The 16,641-nt window shown below is 48.8% G+C and overlaps 1 protein-coding gene and 1 long non-coding RNA gene across 2 annotated transcripts in view; one reads left to right on the plus strand and one right to left on the minus strand.

Annotated features, from left to right (window-relative positions):
* Positions 1–16,641, plus strand: part of LOC141048288 (transmembrane channel-like protein 1) — a 397,123-nt gene that overhangs the window by 55,747 nt on the left and 324,735 nt on the right. The gene's annotated exons all lie outside the window — the stretch shown is intronic.
* Positions 653–13,312, minus strand: LOC141048342 (uncharacterized). Its single transcript, XR_012220032.1, has 2 exons — positions 13,219–13,312; positions 653–1,034 (listed from the first exon to the last, which is right to left on the minus strand). It is a non-coding gene; the product is annotated as an uncharacterized lncRNA (long non-coding RNA).

Consider the following 16,641-nt stretch of genomic DNA (forward strand, 5'->3'; position numbering starts at 1 on the left):
GGACCCTCTCCAGACGAGCGTTGCAGGGTTCCTTACCCTGGGGGAATGTGGGGTAGTCCTAGACAGTATAAACTTGCACTAGAAGGGGAAGAAGGGGCCACAGAGACATACACTAGAAGGGGAAGAAGGGACCACGGAGAGTTCCGCGGTGTACATCATGGGCCGCATCCTTGCGGGAGACCTGGGCCCTGGCTTGGGCCAAAGAGGACTCTGCAAATGCAGAGTCTCAAAACCGAGGGAAATAAACAAGGACAGAGGCATCCTCAGCTGCCTCTGCATGGGGACCGCCATCTTCTCTGGAGGGCATGGTGGTTTTTTGAGGATGAAGAGAGGGAGCGTGGGGGCCCGGTGATGTGGACCTTGGGCCTCGTATCCCTGCAGTGGGACAGCATTGAGGCTACATGGTCTGTCACTGGCCGGGGTAAGGTTGCACTCACCCCGCTCTGTCCGGCCCTCAGCTCCTGCCGGTAATGCTGCATACAGGAGGCCAGGTGGGGAGGCTGAAAATCACTATCTGGGATTTTGGGCCTAGCATCTGGGCGAGGAGGGGAAGCGGGGGGCTGCCGGCGATGCCGCCGGCCAGGGCGGGAAGACGCTCACCACAGCTCCTCCGGGGACTCGATGTAACGAATGGAAGCGGAGGCAGAGATGGTGAAGTTCACATTCATTTTTATTTTTAAAGTGGAACCTCGGGACCACGGTTCAGGGGCTCCGAAGGGGGCATGACTAGTGAGCCCTGGGTACCCGTAGTAAAGCCCCTCAAACAGGTCCAGAATGGAATACCTGGAGGACACAGGTGCTACCTCTAGTTGGACCCTGAACACGTGGCAGCTTTCCCAGCGGGACTAAAAGGGATAACAGTAATTGCAGCAGCAGAGTCCATAATGAGACAGGTGCTGGATCCGGGTGGTTGGTAAGGAGTCTGTTCCAGTGACCTTCACACAGTCTTTGGACTCGGATGACTGTTGGCGGAACAGGATGGCTTTCGCCCAGATGGTTGCAGATATAACCAGGACGCACAGGATACTGATACTCTGTGGAGACAGATAGCATTAGACAATGCACAGAGACTGCAGACGCAGCGCAGACAGGTTAGCATAAGAACCGGATGTAGCAATGATTGATACTCATTGCTCCAGTGCTCTCCCTCTGGAGGAGAGGCCAGAAATAGCAGCCAGTGCGCTGCCATTGGATAATTGCACTTTTTGAAAAATGCACGCTGTCCCCTTAAGAAGGCAGGAGACCACGTGGGTGGGCCCTAATAGCTCTAGTTGCAGATCTGCCAACAGGATGCCAGGAGGTGGAGGCAGGGGAGTGACCTGAATGCTGAGCAGCAGCATGAGACACAGAGGAGGCAGGCTGCTGCCTAAGGACAGCGTGCGAGTCACGAGGTGAGTGCCCAGAACGGGGAGTAGCAGCACAACTGGATGCAGCACCAGGACGGGGACCAGGTGTAACAGTAGCATACCTGGGTGCCGCGCCAGGACAAGGACCGAGTGTAACACTCAACCAGAGTTTCCATGATGCCGCTGGCCTCCTCCCGCAGGGTGGGCTCGATGTCACCAGCCGTCACCCGTGGAAAGGACCCCGCTGTTCCTCTGTTGCTTCCGGTCCCATCACCTGGTGTCTGCTGCTGTTCTTCATCCCGCCGTCCGGCAGGGCCGGCCTCCAGGCCCGATGGTTCCTCAGGACGTGTCAGCGACGGCCGCTCCAATGGCTGAAGAGTGGGTCCCGCTTCCCACACTGTCTCCGACTCTGGCGTGGACAGTGGAGTGTGGGTGCACCTCCGCTAGGTGATCCGGCTCTGGGGCTGCAGGCTCAGATGTCGAGGACTCCAGCTGCGGCAGGTCTTCAGGACGGGTGAGAGCTTGTGGCTTTTGTAACAGCTCCCAGCTTCTGCTGTAGTCCTTTAATGTAGGAGGGTGCCCAGCTTTCCTGTAGCGGCACCCAGCTTTCCCAACGGGGCGATTGTCACTTGATGTGCACCGCTCCCCCCCGGGGCGGGCTCGGCATAGCTGCCCCTGGTAGTCCAATATAGGACCAACCTCCTCCATCCTGACGGTCGCCATTCCTGGAGGTGCGCAAAGTCTCTTTCAGGATTCCTTTTTAGTCAAATCCAGCCTGTAGTCTGTTAATGTAGAAGAGTACCCAGCTTTACCAGCAGTGTTACTCTGGGTCAAATCCGGCAAATCTTCAACCCGTTCAGAGTTGGTGTATTGGGCGGTGATGATCCTGCCGACTATGCCACTTGTAGTACGTGTGCTGACTGGGGGGTGGTCCCTTTCAACTGTGGAACAGACTGGAGACAGATGCAGAAATCCGTTCAATCAGGTCCAACTTTATTGTGTAATTGTGGGTGATAACACGGTCAAAGAGGAGCGCAAAAAGGGGGAATAGTCAAATAAAATCTTTTTATTGCATATCCACAACGTGCTTCAACAGAATGGTCTGTCTTCCTCAGGTGTCTTCCTCTTTGACCGTGTTATCATCCACAATTGCAACTACTTCCCTCTTTTGAGGTACCCGGCTGGAGTCGCATTATTCCCCTTATCTCGCATGGCTGGCGCTCCTTTTTGACCATCTTATCACTATCTGATCAACTTTATTGTGTTTCCTCTTGAAATCCACAGCAACCATGACAGCTTCTGCTCCTAGGCCTGGGTACCCATCACCTCCTCCGTCTCCTGTTCGGCGAAGACCCCTAGGTTCCCTCACTGTGGCTGCCGTTAGGCCCACGGCCACAGCGCTTCCCTCAACCTAGTCTGCCCGCTGCAACACTTACTGCTCCTTCAGTGCCCAGCCGTCCGGTACCTCAGGCCTCCTCTAGTCAGTGCCTTCCTGACCAGCAGCTGTCCTCTCAGAGCCACCCCCCTCCGAGTCTCCGCCTCTCCTCTTTTTTCCTGAGCTCTTCCTTCCTCAGTCTTCTCCTGAGTTCCTTTCCCTGTTGTTGCCTCCTTGGTGTCTGCCCTGCCCCTGGGACTCTCTATCCTTTTATCTTCTCATCCTGGAAATCCCCTTCCCAGTCCATAACTCTGCCCACTATGACTGCAGTTTCCCTAGCCTAAAGCTTGCTATTGAGTCCTTTTCTCACTATTTTGTCCCCATCTTGTGGCCAAAACCCGGTACTACACCATCCTTCACTAATTCTAGCTGTTGTCCCACACATATACATTCAAGTCAGACTAAAGCATTGTACACATCACCTTTTACATTTTCCTTCTTCATCAGACAGATCCATAGGTCAGTCCACCCCCTACACGTGGTAGCAGGCAGTAGGAAATGTTTGGATTACTGCTTGCTACAGATGAGCGACTTTGCCTTTTTTCGGGTCGAGTCGGGTTTCATGAAACCCGACTTTCTCAAAAGTCGGGTCGAACGAAATCGGCCGATTATCGTGAAAAGTCGAAGGCCGACTGAAGCACGAAACCCAATGCAAGTCAATGGGGAAGCAAATACGGCAGGGAGTGGAGGACATTAAACACACCTACAGTGCCCATTTGAATGTCAAAAACATCAATTTTTATTACTGAAGCTTGTCAACCTTAACTTACTTCATAATAATAGTTACGCACTGAAAACTGGGGGTTATTTGGCTAAAGTTGTGGAGGGGTAGGGCTGGCTCCAAGTTTTTATGTGCCCTGGGTCAAAGAGCTCCGCTTTAACACATACCACAACTCAGGTTGCTACGATACGGTAGAGAAATAGCGGTATAGTACAATGAAAAATACTTCACTTTTTACATCTCATGACTGATATCCATTTTAAATTCTCCAATAGCTCCAAAAACGGACAGTATATTGCTCCATACAATATTCTGGGCACCGCATAGTGCGCTATACAGAGTAATGAGGCCCATATACTGTATTTCTTCATACAGAATCATTGGTCCCATATAATGTTTGAAATAGTATATGATGAGCTCCACATAATGCTACAGTATATGTTGTTCCCCATGGATGAAGCTCCACTGTCTTATGGGCCCAAATAATGCTCCATATATAATGGGCCCCATTTCTAATGCTCCACTGTTTAATAGGCCCTGTAAATGCTGCTCCAGTGTCTGATGTCCACCTTTGGATTGCTCCAGTGTATGGTGGGCCCCATATATCATTTTCCAGAGTATAGTGCTCCCCAAAAATTGCTGTCCCAACATTGAAAACAATTAAATAAGTCTCCTCGCTAGGGAATCCCTATACTAGTCTGGACTCCTCGTCGTCCCCATCTTCCATCTCACTCCACTTGGCTGTTTAGGCAGAGGGCGTACAGACGTGATGTAATTGCGCTCTCTGATCAGAATATCATTGTCAGGACACGCGGAAGACGTCATGGCGGTGGAGCAGGGAGAGGTAAGTGTTTCAACTTTGCAAGTGCTGTGATCCGGAGCAAGCGGGGGGGCCCACTCATTGGCGACGGCACTGGCACAGGGCCCCTCATAGTACGGCGGTGTGTGGCGGTGTGTCTGATGGTGGGTGTGCCAGTGCCGTCACCCATGAGTATCCCCCCAAACCTGCTCAAGGAACCTGCACTTTCATCTGCACCTTCCTCTTTGTCACCTTGTAAGGTGGTATAGTATGCGGGAAGGGAAACCTGAGTTTCCTCAGGGTCAGATTCTGGCTGTGTAGAGTGTGAGGGGAATGTAGTGGTCTGGGTCAATGTACCAGCAGAATCATCTAGCAGTGGCTGGGCATCAGTGCACTCCATGTCAGATTTATCTTGGACTGGGGAATTCACGATTTGACTTGATAACCCAGGCATGGTATGAGAAAAGAGCTCCATGGAGTAATCTGTAATGTGGCCTGCCGCATACTTCACTTTTGGTAGGGGTGAAGGACACAAGGAAAGGTGTTGTTCCTGACCAGGAGCCTCTACTGATGACGCAGTGCTTTTATTTTTTGAAACTTCAGAAGAAGAGGCGATAGAGCTGGAGGCTGTGTCAGCAATGTAAGCCAAAACGTGTTCCTGAAACTCCGGCTTTAAAAGCGGTTTACCTGCTCCCAGAAAAGGGAGCCTACGAGGCCTTGTGGAGCCAGACAATGACGCCGGCTCACCACCTCCTGCCTTAGGTGCTATTGTGCTTTTGCCACAACCAGCAGAAGCACCACCACCAACACCACCATCAGGACCAGCTGGCAACCACCGCCCACTTCCACGGCCTCTTCCACCATGCTTCTTCATTTTTTTGAAAAAGGTACCCAAAATAACAACAGCTATATGGTACAGTAAAACAAGGTAAAGGGTCTATAGAGTCTTGGTGAGAATTTGAATCTCACTGTAGATTGGAGGATGCTGAACTATTGTCTCAGGCCCAGTAGAGATTACACCGCAATGTGACAGGCAGAAATTGGCTGGTGTATGAGAAGACAGAAGCTGTATATAGTATTGGTGAGAATTTGAATCTCACTGTAGATTGGAGGACGCTGAACTATTGTCTCAGGCTCAGGACAGATTACACCGCAATGTGACAGGCAGAAATTGGCTGGTGTATGAGAAGACAGAAGCTGTATATAGTATTGGTGAGAATTTGAATCTCACTGTTGACTGGAGGATGCTGAACTATTGTCTCAGGCCCAGTAGAGATTACACCGCAATGTGACAGGCAGAAATTGGCTGGTGCATGAGAAGACAGAAGCTGTATATAGTATTGGTGAGAATTTGAAGCTCACTGTAGATTGGAGGACGCCGAACTATTGTCTCAGGCCCAGTAGAGATTACACCGCAGTGTGACAGGCAGAAATTGGCTGGTGTATGAGAAGACAGAAGCTGTATATAGCATTGGTGAGAATTTGAATCTCACTGTAGATTGGAGGACGCTGAACTATTGTCTCAGGCCCAGTAGAGATTACACCGCAATGTGACAGGCAGAAATTGGCTGATGTATGAAAAGGCAGAAGCTGTATAGAGTATTGGTGAGAATTTGAATCCCACCGTAGATTGGAGGACACTGACCTATTGTCTCAGGCCCAGTAGAGATTACACCACAATGTGACAGGCAGAAATTGGCTGGTGTATGAGAAGACAGAAGCTGTATATAGTATTGGTGAGAATTTGAATCTCACTGTAGATTGGAGCACGCTGAACTATTGTCTCAGGCCCAGTAGAGATTACACTGCAATGTGACAGACAGAAATTGGCTGGTGTATGAGAAGACAGAAGCAGTATATAGTATCGGTGAGAATTTGAATCTCACTGTAGATTGGAGGACGCTGAACTATTGTCTCAGGCCCAGTAGAGATTACACCGCAATGTGACAGGCCGAAATTGGCTGGTGTATGAGAAGACAGAACCTGTATAGAGTATTGGTGAGAATTTGAATCTCACTGTAGATTGGAGGACGCTGAACTATTGTCTCTGGCCCAGGACAGATTACACCGAAATGTGACAGGCAGAAATTGCCTAGTGTATGACTAACTACAAGATGTATATAGAATTGGGCAGAATTGGAATCTCCCTAGAGTGTAGGTCTGTAAGAACGGACAAACTCCTCGGCTTTTCCTTACAGAGTCACACACTTAGCTTCAATTTGGCCGTGATACCAGCCGGTACACGGTACTGAGTGAGGAGCGTACACCGCTGTATGGTGTGTGAAAGAATGAACGCTCAGTAATTCACCAGGACAAAACAATAAAATTTGGATTGCTTTGAAAAAAGCAGTTTGCTCAGCAGTGTGAAAACAGCAGTGCAGCTATCAGGGAGCCTTAAAAGGCAGCCTAATAACCAACAGAGCTGATGCACCAAAATATAGCCTCCCCTTGCACTGCACAGTAACTGGTGTGTTGTACAGGCAAAATCGCTAGCAGCAGAAGTAGTTTTTGGTATCTTCTTCCCTGCCTAACGCTCTCCCTACAGAATCAGCAGCAGCTCTCCCTATTCTGAGATCAGCATAAGTAACATGGCGGTCGGCGTGCACGCCCTTTTATACCCCCTGTGACGCCACACAAAGCAAGCCAATCACTTGCATGCCCTTCACAAACGTGGTAACCGCTGCCTATGTCATCACGTTGCCCACAGTGTCCGTTCTTCCTGATTGGCTGAAAAAGGGCGCAAAAGCATCTTTTGAAACTTGACTTTGGTGCGATGGTCGCCGACCTCGTGGCCGACCTCGCGCTAAGGTCGGGTTTCGTTTCATGAAACCCGACTTTGGCGAAAGTCAGCGACTTTTAAATTTTTTTGACCCGTTTCGCTCAACTCTACTGCTTGCCTAGGGCACTTAAAGGGGATCTGTCATCCCATTTTAGCCCTATCAGCTGCAGCCATCACCATCAGGGGCTTATCTACAGCATTCTGTAATGCTGTAGATAAGCCCCCCCGATGTAACCTGAAAGATAAGAAAAAAGAGAGGGATTATACTCACCCAGGCGTTCGGTCCGGTGGGTGTCGCTGTCCAGTCCGGCGCCTCCCATCTTCAAACGATGATGTCCTCCTCCTTGCTTCTCCCTCGGCTCCTGCGCATGTGTACTTTATCTGTCCTGTTGAGGGCAGAGCAGAGTACTGCAGTGCGCAGGCGCCGGACCTCTCTGACCTTTCCCGGCACCTGCGCATTGCTGTACTTTACTCTGCCCTCAACAGAGCAGATAAAGTATGCCTGTGCAGGAGCCGAGGGAGAAGCAAGGAGGAGGACATCATCGCATTAAGATGGGCGGCGCCGGACCAAACCGCGACACCCATCGCACCTTACTACGCCCCCCGATGAGTATAATCTAACGAGTTTTTCTTATTTTTCAGGTTTCATCGGGGGCTTATCTACAGCATAACAGAATGCTGTACATAAGCCCCTGATGGCGGTGGCCGCAGCTTATAGGCTGAAAATGAGGTGACAGATTCCCTTTAACGCCTTTTTAAGCGGACTAATGCAGACAGCAGAAGCCAGGCTCTGACCCCAAAAACAGCGGGGAAAATGGCCTGGTGTATGTTTGGTAGTAGGCAGTAGGAAATGTTTGGATTACTGCTTTGTGTAGGGCCCTTAATGCCTTTTTAAGTGGACAAATATGGACAGCAGATTCCAGGCTCTGACTGCCCAATAAAGCGGAGAAAATGGCCTTGTGCGTGTTTGGAGCAGGCAGTAGGAAATGTTTGGATTACTGCTTTGTGTAGTTAACGTAACGCCTTTTTAAGTGGACTGAGGTTAGTTTCACACTTGCATTGTGGAGGGCTGCGGATGGCAGCCTACTTCCTCCTTTCTTCCTCCGTGAAGCTCCGCCTACTGTCGCATGTGTCCTGTGTTTCCTTGCGTACCTATCTTTAACATTGGGTACGCAGGGACATGTGTTGTATGCGGATGCGTCTGCACGCAGTGATTTGGTGTGTGTGGCGACCGCATGGAAACACAAAATTTTGCATTTCCGTTCGGCCGCCGCACACATCAAATCGCCGCATGTGGACGCATCAACATACAATGCATGTCCCTGTGTGGCGCCCCTGAGGCTCAGTCACCACAGAGGTACTGCACCTTCTCCTAAGGTGTAGTGCCTCACCAACTAGGTAAGTTGGGAACTCCTTTCCACACTCCAACACCTGCACCCACACACAGGATAGTTCAGCAATGGACCAGATTGCGGCTCCATGCTTAGAGGATAGCAGAGCACCTTTCATGGATCCTTGCTTTGTAACATGAGATGTGCTGGGAGGTGGGTGGAGTTGAGATATAGAATAGGTTGGGAAAGTTTAGAATTACAGGTCAGTCAGTCAGAAGAGTCTGAGGATGGATCCCTGGAGGAGGGATGGAGGAAGGAGTGCTGCAGCTGCCTCAGTGATCTGAGCCAGCTGGCACGGGAAAGGAACAGAAGGAGAAAGATGTAGAACTGCAACCTAAGCTTCCATAAGAGAGAGAAGGAACAGCGCAGAACGAAGGAGTAGAGAGGACAGAGAGAAGTTGTGGGTTGGAAGAGGAACCCTGCCTATAGGTTCTCAGCGCAAGGCCGGGGCCCGGTCCCCGAGGTTGTATGGACACTTATGGTTCTGCAGCAGACACCGGTGGAGTAGTTGGCTGTAAGTGCACTACTCCCATCCACGACTTGGGGCACAACAGCATCTGTATAGAGAGCCGGGACTCAGGATAAAGGGAGTCCCCGAAGTAGGCTACAGCTGTCTGCCGTACAAGGAGAGTTGTTAGGAACATCTGACAGGAGGAGTACCACGGTACTGGAGCTCTTCTCACTAAAAGGCGCAATAGATGAGTCGTTCAGGAAAGGTACATGTTGGCGGAGTGTTGGAGAGGAGAAGCCTGACTTGCCCGGGAGGTTGTTTGAGTCTCTGCCCCGGAGGACACGGCACGGAGGCAGGCACCAGTGTGTACCATGAACTGTGAGTAAAGCTTTGGAATTACAAGCCCTGGTGTCTTCCATTCAATTGTGCACCAACGCCGCCAGCACTGCTACATCTGGGTACCAACATTCCTCACACCGCCTGCGCCTATACACTGCCCTGGGGTTACAGCTTCACCTGTGGGGAGCTACGCCATCTATGCTGCAACACACCATCAGCCCCAGAGGCTCTGCACGCAGCGTTGGCTTAACATCTTGCTTGCCAAACACCACAGGTGGCGTCACGAACTATTCCATTCCACTTAAACTACATTAACTACAAACTACCATTGATTTAGGCACCCAGGGCCACGGACCGGGTCACCACCGCTGTGACACATCCCACTGACACCGGCCCGGTACCGAGTACCCCACAGCCCTGGGAGGGCGACCCACCTGCGTACCTAATGTTAAAGATAGGCACGCCAGAAACGCAGGATGCATGCTGCAGTAGGGAGAGCATGGGCGGAGCTTCATGGAGAAAGAAAGGAGGAAGTAGGCTGCCATCCGCAGCCCCCCTCAACGCAAGTGTGAAACCAGCCTAATGTGGACAGCAGAAGCCAGGCTCTGATCCCAAAAACAGTGGTGAAAATGGCCTGGTGAGTGCTTGGTAGCAGGCAGTAGGAAATGTTTGGACTACTGCTTTGCATAGGGCACCTCATGCCTTTTTAAGTGGACTAATGTGGATAGCCGAAGCCAGGCTCTGACCCCAAAAACAGCAGGGAAAATAGACTGGTGCATTAAAAAAATAAGGCAGCACTAAATGCTAGTACTCTGTGTGCTGGAAAAATATTGCTTTGCTCAGAGGCGGACACTGACTGCTTTGGGGCCCCTGGGAAAGAAGTATGTCTGGGCCCCCTCCCTGCCTGGCATGTTGCTTGCGATAAGGGGAATCTGGCTATGGAACCCCCCCGGAGCTTTGGGCTCTGAGCAACAGGCCAGATTGCCCTCATCACAGTTCACACAGCACAATAGTAAAAGTTCTATTTGGGCCCTCACACCTCAAAAAAGAAAAAAAAAATATATATATTTTGTTACTGAGCTGGAGATTTATATCTCCGTTAGGATTTGGTTCTGCTGAGCCCAACCATGTATATATTATATGTCCGGTTTGTATACCATCTGGTGTCTGATAAAGGGTTATTCCCCAAATAAATCAAGTTATCCCCAGTCCCGATGAAAAGGGATAACTTACTGAATTTTGGAGGACTGACCACTGGGACCCCCAGCAATCCTGAGAACAGGACTGCAACTCAGCCATGAATGAATTGTAGGTGTGCATTCTTCACTTTTGATCTATTCATTGTCTATGGAACTGATGGAAACAGCCAAGCCAAGCGCTCAGCATCTCTATAGATAATGGCGAGCAGAGGCCAAGCATTCACAATTTTGCTCCATCCAGGATGAGCCCGCAGACCCCTGTTCTCAGAATCTCGGTGGGAGGGGCAGTGGTTGGATCCTATGGATCAGAGAAAACGTGATTATTTGGTGATTAACCATGTAAAGAGTCAGGTTGATTTTCCTATTCTTTACAATTACAGTATCATACAAGAAACAAAGACAAATATGATCACATACACAAACACATACATATGTGTATATACATAAACATACATACATACATGCACACTCACTCATAGACACATAGATACACACACATATTATACACACATACATACACGTATACATACACATACATTCATAAACAGAGACGCACATACACATACATGTATAAACACATGCACACACATGTATAAACATATATACACATGTACAGACAGTCACACATGGGCGGCTCCAGGTTTTCATGAGCCCCGAACGAAAGTGTCTCAGTGGGCCCCTTTAACAAATGCCACGATTCATATTGCACAGATAAGGAATATAGGTATAGTACAATGCCAAAGATTTCACTTACTTCTTACATTAGATGAGTGATATCTAGTGTAAATTCTACAATAGCTCCGAAACTGAACAGTATATTCCTCCATACAGTATTATGGGCACCACATAGTGCTCCAAACAGTATAATTAGCCCCACATAATGCTCCATACAGAATAGGCCCCATATAATGCTCCATACAGAATAATGGGCCCCATATAATGCTCCATACGGTATAATGGACCTCATATAATGCTCCATACAGTATAATAGGCCCCATACAATGCTCCATACAGAATATTGGACCTCATATAATGCTCCATACAGAATAATGAACCCCATATAATGCTCCATACAGTATAATGGACCTCATATAATGCTCCATACAGTATAGTGGGCCCCATATAATGCTCCATACAGAATAATGGGCCCCATTTAATGCTCCATACAAAATAATGGACCCCATATAATGCTCCATACAGTACAATGGACCTCATATAATGCTCCATACAGTATAATAGCCCCATATAATGCTCCATACAGAATAATGGACCTCATATAACACTCCATACAGAATAATGGGCCCCATTTAATGCTCCATACAGAATAATGGGCACCATATAATGCTCCATACAGTATAATGGACCTCATATAATGCTCCATACAGAATAATGGGCCCCATATAATGCTCCATACAGAATAATGGGTCCCATATAATGCTCCATACAGAATAATGGGCCCCATATAATGCTCCATAGAGTATAATGGACGGACCTCATATAATGCTCTATACAGTATAATGGACCTCATATAATGCTCCATACAGAATAATGAGCCCCATATAATGCTCCATACAGAATAATAGACCTCATATAATGCTCCATACAGAATAATGGGCCCCATGTAATGCTCCATACAGAATAATGGGTCCCATATAATGCTCCATACAGTATAATGGACCTCATATAATGTTCCATACAGTATAATGGACCTCATATAATGTCCCATACAGAATAATGGACCTAATATAATGCTCTATACAGCATAATGGACCCCATATAATGCTCCATACAGAATAATGGACCTCATGTAATGATCCATACAGAATAATGGGCCCCATATAATGGTCCATACAGAATAATGGGTCCCATATAATGCTCTATACAGTATAATGGACCCATATAATGTTTCATACAGTATAATGGACCTCATATAATGTCCCATACAGAATAATGGACCTAATATAATGCTCTATACAGTATAATGGGCCCCATATAATGCTCCATACAGAATAATGGACCTCATATAATGCTCAATACAGAATAACAGGTCCCATGTAGTGCTTCATACAGAATACTGGACCTCATATAATGCTCAATACATAAAAAAATAAAAATAATGAAATACTTACCTGTCTCTCTTCCCCGCTGCTCCAGTCTCCGTTGCTCTGGGCTTCTCAGCGTCTTATGACTCTCTGCAGTGCACAGCGCAGAGGGCGCGCTGTAGTGAAGTCATTACGTGTTCTGCCCTAAGACACCAGAGAGTCATAGACACTGGAGCTGAAGAGGAACAGGGAGAGGTAAGTATTTCAGGTTATAGCAAGGGGGGGGCCCAGTGCCAGTGACCGCACTAGCACAGGGCCCTCCCGACTCATGGGCCCCATAGCGTGCTGGTGTCCTTGATGGTCCCGGGGCCTGCGAGGGCCCCCCCACTTTTGGGCCCTGATGCAGCTGCATCGGCTGCACCGACAGTATGTCCACCCCAGCCTCCTGTATAAGAGTGAGGATACCAGTTTCAATAATATAACTACCCCATACAGCAGTGATGTCACCATCCAAAAACTAACATGTAAAATGACCACAGTCCCAAGCTTATTTTCTGCATGGTCTTTAGAATGACCAGTGAAGCCCCCCACCCTTTCTCACCATATATGGACAGCTATGGAAATGCACAGGGGTATTCTCACCTAGAATTGCCACCTATACAATTTACAAGCATTAAATGGTTTTGCTGAATTGGCTCTTTAAAATTAAAAAGTACCTGACAATATATTTCCGTTCTGGGTGCTGCATCACAGTGATTCCTCCCCTCACTCCCTCGTGTATCATCCAGGACCCAGTCCCACACATCACTGAGGCTCTGGAAAGAGTGAGCATGCGCACAGCAACAGCAGTCAGTCACAAGCAGAGCCTGCTTCAGTGACTCACTGAGAGCCCCTCCCCCTCCCTCACTCCTCTCTTCCTATTCCTGCATCTGCCGCCCATCACCGCACAGCACCTCACCAATGACACCCGGCTGGACAGCAGCATAATGTATGCTAACCGGTGAGGAAGGAGGCCCGCTTGATCGTGAAATCACATGAGTTCAGCAGAGCGGGCCCCCCTATTTTTCATGTTAGTATTAATACTGCTGCCGGAGGTCATTCACATCATTGCTACGTATGTCTGTCGGGGACCCCCTCCCGCTCTGGGCACCGGTTGAACCGGTGGTATGTCCGCCCATGGCTTTGCCTCTAGCAAGAGCTGTTTTAAGATGGACACTGGAAGAACACTTTAACCTCTCCCTACCTGTACTCTGACTTTTTTGTGTGTCTTCAGCTCTGAAAAGAGCTATTTTTTGGTGGTATTATGGAGCTAGTGACCGGCTCCTTTAAACTGTCCCTGCTCCAGTGTTCCTCTCTCCCTACTCTACACTGACTTAGTATACACTGCAGGTAGCCCTCAATAAGGGATTTTGTGTTATCAAGAGGACTAAAGACTCTCCCTAGCAGATGAGCGATCTCTCCCTATGCTTGTACATGTAATGTGCGCAAAATGGCGGTGGCAGGGTTTACTTAGACCCTGACGCTGGGTGGCCAGCCAATCACAGCAATGCCACAACCAAGATGTCTGTGGCATTACTGTGATTAGTTAAGAAGCCCAGCAAGTTTAGTGGCTGCAAAGGAGGAGCCAAAAATTCAGGTCGGTACATCCAAATATAATGATGCAAGTACACAAATACTCGCAATGTAACGAGTAACCTGAATACCGTACTATCCGTGTGTATAGCGAATAGTAACAATTATACTCGCTCATCACTAGCGTTGACATAAGTATAGCTGGTTTGGTTTAATTTAGGTTTATTAAAGGAGTATTTGTCATTATTTTAATTTAAGGACTTTATTCGGGGTGTGTTTTTCTTTTTTTAGACAATATCACTATCAAGTTAGTAATGGGAGTGTCTTATAAACGCCTCTCCATTACTAACCTCTGGTCTTGATGTTACCTGCAATACAAAGATGACATCAACTCCACCTCATATCCCTGCCACTTGCTAAAGCACCAGTGCAAGTCGGAAGAGCAAAACTAAGAGCCAGAATTGACAAATCTTATGGATGCACCTTTTCTGGGGTGGCTAAAGTCTAATGTTTTTAGTCTGGGAGGGGACCAATATCCATGGCCCCTTCCTAGGCTAGTAATATCATCCCACAGTCTGCCTAGCCTTTGCTGATTATTAGTTATTGGGGGACTCTACGTAATTTTTTAAGGGTCCCCCATTTTAATAGCCAGTAAAGGCTAAGTATAAAGTTGCGAGTTGATATTACATTAAGTACTGTGATGTGACGGGTGGTCGCGTGGTTAATGGGAGGTATATGTCACATGGATAGATGCTCCCTACGATGCAACCCAGAGTATTTTGTTGTTAGTGTACATGAGCACTCATATGGCATTTATTGCACTGTGTCCAGGTTGCGGGTAGCTGTGAGAGTTGGGAGAGTCTGGCTACCCATATTGCCTCACCTTCGGGTGAGGGTGCGGACTGTACCCCGTTTTGCCTGAAGATATGTGTATGTTCAGGACCTGTGGTTAGGCCCTGACTATGTGACCAGCTCATGTGATCCGTATCTCACCTATTGGTGTGGTTACAGGGCTATGTAATTGAGGTGTTTAGCACATGTGAGAGTGTGTGAGGGAGTCTGTCAGAGTGTGGACAGACTTCCATGAGTCCAGGTGGGACACTGTAGAGTGGTCTGTGTTCTAAAGAAGGAGAAGCTTTCCTGTGTCTGCGGCTGCAGATAGAGCTCTGCTATGGACATTGCCCGGGCCTGTGTGTGCATAGGACCTGAGGAAACCAAGCCCAGCAAAGGACTGTTTTTGTGTTGCTGTAAGACTGTTTGCCTTTTGTTCCTGCTTCAATGGTTTATGGAGAAAATAAACCGAATGGACTCGTTTTAACCCTGCGTGTGCCAGTGTTTACCTCCAAGACATGCAAAGTGAAAGTGAGTAACCCCCGTCCATAGACAGTGTGGAACGTGACAATTGGTGGAGAATGCTAAGGGCACTGTTGTAGCCTTGTTGCTAGGAGCAACAGACGAGGTCTACAAGTTCAGTTGCTAGGGGCAACGGTCCAAGAAGCACATTTGGCAGTGCTGGCGACTGAGCCAGGAGAGAGTACGGTCTGACAACCGTGTAATGCTGACTGGGGTCAGAAAGAGACTGTATTAATTACTTGTGGGATACCTCTGAGGAGAAGAGGCGTCCAGGAACCTGTGTCGCTGTCACCAACAGGTAACGGACAGGAGTCCATGTTTTACTGACCGGGGTCAGTGAGAAACTGTGTATGTGTGTTTTTTTTTCCTTTTTTCTCTTTTTCTCTGTAAGACCTGAAGGTGATTGCTGTGGCTCAGAGGGTTCACGAAGGTTTTTCCAAGACGGCTTGCGGTGGCTCGGCGGGGCCACGAAGGTGACAAGCGTCTGGCTGTAACTCGGCGGGGTTACGAAGCTTGCGGTGGATCGGTGGGTCCGCAAAGTCTGTGGTAGTGGGAGCTGCAGTTGCAAGTTGCAGCCAGAGGTTCTGCAGCAGCAGGAGCTGCAGTGGCAGCAGCTTGTGAGCGACATCCGGAGGTGCCAGTGGTTTGTGACTGCAACAGGAGCAGTGGCCGTACAAGTAGGAGCTGGTGACGTGTCATAGGAGGACAGTGTGAACCAGGTCACACAAACTCTTAAAGGGCCAGTACAAGCCCAGAAAGTCCTAAGTGTATTGTGGTCCTGTTGGGGCAGATAGACTGCTGTGTACAGGCCTCTAGAGGGGACATGGGGAAATCCCGAAAGGGGGCAGCGACCCAAACAGGGGTGGTGGCCCAAAAGGGGGTGGAGTCCCAGAGGGAGGCCAAGTCTCAAAGGGGATACTGGCCCAAAAAGGGGCGGAGCTTTCAAAAGGGGCAGCACTGGTTACCTCAGTGGACATGTCTGGGGAACAGCGGTGTTAGTGTCTGACTTTTTCTGAGTGCGGCACATTCTTTCCCGATAACGACGGGCCGCAGGTGTGTACCATGATGCTACATCGGGAAGGAGTCTCTGGATGGCTGGACTCAAAGAGTCAGGTGACTCTCACAGGAACTCCTCTCATTTTCTGTCTGACCGAGAAAAAGGTCAAGGTTCGCTGCAAACATGGGGTCACTATACTGTGGACAGAGTAATGATT

Source organism: Dendrobates tinctorius, unplaced genomic scaffold, assembly GCF_039654945.1.
Source record: "Dendrobates tinctorius isolate UK_male_01 unplaced genomic scaffold, ASM3965494v1 ptg000134l, whole genome shotgun sequence".
NCBI classification, from domain to species: Eukaryota; Metazoa; Chordata; class Amphibia; order Anura; family Dendrobatidae; genus Dendrobates; species Dendrobates tinctorius.